Source organism: Pterocles gutturalis, unplaced genomic scaffold (genome assembly GCF_000699245.1).
Source record: "Pterocles gutturalis isolate BGI_N339 unplaced genomic scaffold, ASM69924v1 scaffold10454, whole genome shotgun sequence".
Classification (NCBI taxonomy): domain Eukaryota; kingdom Metazoa; phylum Chordata; class Aves; order Pterocliformes; family Pteroclidae; genus Pterocles; species Pterocles gutturalis.
In genome coordinates, this window is record NW_010130800.1 from 108,905 (window position 1) to 111,520 (window position 2,616).

Here is a 2,616-nt window from a genome sequence, read left to right on the forward strand (position 1 = left end):
ACGTGTAATACGTCCCTCTGTATTCAGAGGGAAGGCTCTTCAGGGAGAAGTGATGTGAAATACCCAACTGCTGCGAAAATGAGGCCAGATCCTGGCTAGAAATGGGCGGCTTTGCTGAATGAAGGACTTGCAGGGGCATAAATAAATAAATCCTGCACCTTTACAACTTTTCTGGCTGACCTTATGATGTGCAAAATACTTGTGACCTTTGTTGCTATTTGAACCCTGGTTCGTTTTGTGAAAAAAATCAGCTCTATTTTAACCCCTTGTGCTTGGAATTGGTAACAGGCTTTTAAAAAAAGGTTTTGTCTTGTACGCTTGCCTCATACCTGCAATTTAATGTGCATAGCAAACTTTGTGCACAAGGATGTGGAGCTGAAACACAGATAGAATGACAGACACACTGAATTTTTTACCTACTCCAGGACTATTTCAGGTTTACAGTAGTGTATCTGAGATCAGTGTCTGACCATAGGTGCCTACTAAAATGTTATTACTTTCTTATCAAGTAAGATTTGACAGGGGGATTTAAGCTTTATTTTTTTTTTTCAGTAAGTTGTGATATATTCAGGCTTTTCTTTCTCGGAATGTCTGTGAAAACATTTACTAACAGTATTTGGAGTTGTTGCAAAGCAAAATGCCAAGCAACCTGTGTCCCAATAGATATAGTTGGGGTTTTTTAGCTAGTGACTTGCTCTTGAGTGTTGTTGATTACAAGGTATCTGGGCTCTCTAAGTCTACTGCATTGTTTGTGGAAAGCTGGATGGTAGCAGCATTTCAGGGAAAGCAAGCGTCAAAAGCTGCAGTGCCAGGAAGTGAATTCATTTCAAGGAGACCTCCTGGGAGCTCCTGACTTCATCCACTCCAGCAATTCAATGCCATGGTACTAAAGCATGGTGTTAGGTTTCTCTTAAGTACTCGGGTGTTTCTCTCGTTTCCCCCAAAAAAATATCACAGTGCTTCCTTCTAAGCTAGTACTGGCTTAGATGGAAAAATATTAACTTTCATGCTGCTTATGTGTGAAATTGAAGAGGAAATTGCAAAGAAATAGCTGGAAGAAGGAAAACTTGCTGGAAGTGGGAAAACAAGCATTCTGTTCTGCTTGGTTACTCATTCACAGATCTTTTGTGATGAAATTTTTTGAATACTGACCACATTATGGATTGCCATTCTTTTTGGAATATGTTTTTAACACTATAATTAATTGCTGAGAAAGGCCTGAGGTACACAGAACAGCTTGACAGCTGATACAGAAACAATCAAGGTCTCTGGTCTGCTTTACCATCTTTCCTGTACCTTGTCTGCACACAGTGTTTGTACTATGTGAAGTATCTGTCATCAGTTTCACTGTTGCATTTGTGTTAGAGGATGCCAAGAGCCAAGTGCATGAGTGTTGTTATTTCCTGGGTGTACAAATATCTTGTGGCCTTTCCTGTTTCAGGGAGGTAGCTGTCGGCAGGAGTGGAAGATTGATGATAGTGGTATGCTGTGATGCTAAGACTCTGGGTGAAGCAGGCTTTGTAGATGGAGATGATCTCTTCTGGTCACTATTCGCTGCTGCTATCTTTAAAAAAAAAAAAAACAAACTCAATTCAACCTTTCTGGAAAATGTTTTGTAGTCCGGGCAGGGAGACATTCAGGTCCTAGTAATGACTGAGATAGACTTCCAAATACTCCTAGTTCATACCCACAGTAGTTACTTAAAAATAATGAAATCTCACCTTCTTTTGAGGCTTTGATAGAGCTGCATCTGTCAATGGGTTGCCTTAGTCAAATAGAAATCTGGGAGTTTGATACTATGACAGGTATGGAAGAGGGGAACAAGGAGAATCCAGCAGCTATGGCTTCAGTCTAAGTGATGAGAGACCTGTGATTGATTTATTTGTTTTTTTGCAGATTGCCTGGGCCAGGTCTCCTAGTGCTGGTTTCAAAGTATCGACTTCAGACAACCCCAGGTGGTTCAGCTTAGGATAGAGAACTGGTGCTAGGTGTCTGAGGTTCCTGCACCATCCAGAAAGATGGGGTGCCTTCAAGGGCTGTGTTAGTGCTCCTGGGCTCAGAGTCAGGGACTGCCTGGGGCTAGCTGGGAGACCCTAAGCATGAGGATTTGTGGATGCTTCCTCCTTTTAGAGCTGAGGTGTTGGATTTAAGTCTGTCCACTGGGACATCTCTGTCCATTCAGGATTCACTGTCCCTTAAAGAAAGCCCTGAGAAGAGGGGAGTGAGAAAAGATGAGCAGGAGCAAACTCTATCTTTTGTACTGAAACAGGAAGATGGGGAGTAAAGAGTGTGATTTGTGGCCAGGAAGGCTGCAACCACAGGGAAGCTTCATTTTGTTGCTTGGCAATTAGCACAGACACTTGAAAGAAGAAAACCTGCCTTCCCATCCTGTTTCTTTAGCCAATTACTGCAGAATGTAAGATGAATAAACTCTCATGGGAGGAGAGACCACAATCAGGTCTGTCTTCTTTTAGCTAGCTGTCCTACCTGCTGGGCAAGAGTGACAGTTGCGAATTTGCCTTCCCTCAGGCTAAGAGTGGAATTGAATTCGGGATGAATTTTTCGTGACTGCTTTACAGTATGGGCTAGTTGCAAAAGGTGCATGCTACCACTCTT

At 42.4% G+C, this 2,616-nt stretch overlaps 1 protein-coding gene across 1 annotated transcript in view; it reads left to right on the plus strand.

Annotated features, from left to right (window-relative positions):
• Nucleotides 1-2,616, plus strand: part of CLASP1 (cytoplasmic linker associated protein 1) — a 93,542-nt gene that overhangs the window by 84,979 nt on the left and 5,947 nt on the right. The window lies entirely within an intron of this gene.